Source organism: Bombina bombina, unplaced genomic scaffold (assembly GCF_027579735.1).
Source record: "Bombina bombina isolate aBomBom1 unplaced genomic scaffold, aBomBom1.pri scaffold_643, whole genome shotgun sequence".
Taxonomy (NCBI): domain Eukaryota; kingdom Metazoa; phylum Chordata; class Amphibia; order Anura; family Bombinatoridae; genus Bombina; species Bombina bombina.
In genome coordinates this window covers 39,558-40,000 of record NW_026510919.1, presented here as the reverse complement: position 1 = coordinate 40,000, position 443 = coordinate 39,558, and positions in this window count along the sequence as shown.

Here is a 443-nt window from a genome sequence, read left to right as displayed (position 1 = left end):
CTTTTTCCACCTTTAATGTGATCTATAAACTGTACAACTTGATTGAAAAACAAACTGAAACTTCTAGGTAAAGGGAAATAAAAATAAAATAAAATAATATGGTTGCATAAGTGGGGATAACTGGGGATGTAGCTGTGTTTAGAATTGAGCAATCACATTCAAAATCATGCTAAATAGGAGTCAGCACACACCTGCCATCATTTAAAGTGCCTCTGATTAACCCCAAATAAAGTTCAAGCTGTTCTAGTCAGTCTTTCCTGACATTTTGTTAGTCGCATACTACAGCAAAAGCCATGGTTCGCAGAGAGCTTCCAAAGCATCAGAGGGATCTCATTGTTAAAAGGTATCAGTCAGGAGAAGGGTACAAAGGAATTTCCAAGGCATTAGATATACCATGGAACACAGTGAAGACAGTTATCATCAAGTGGAGAACGTATGGCACA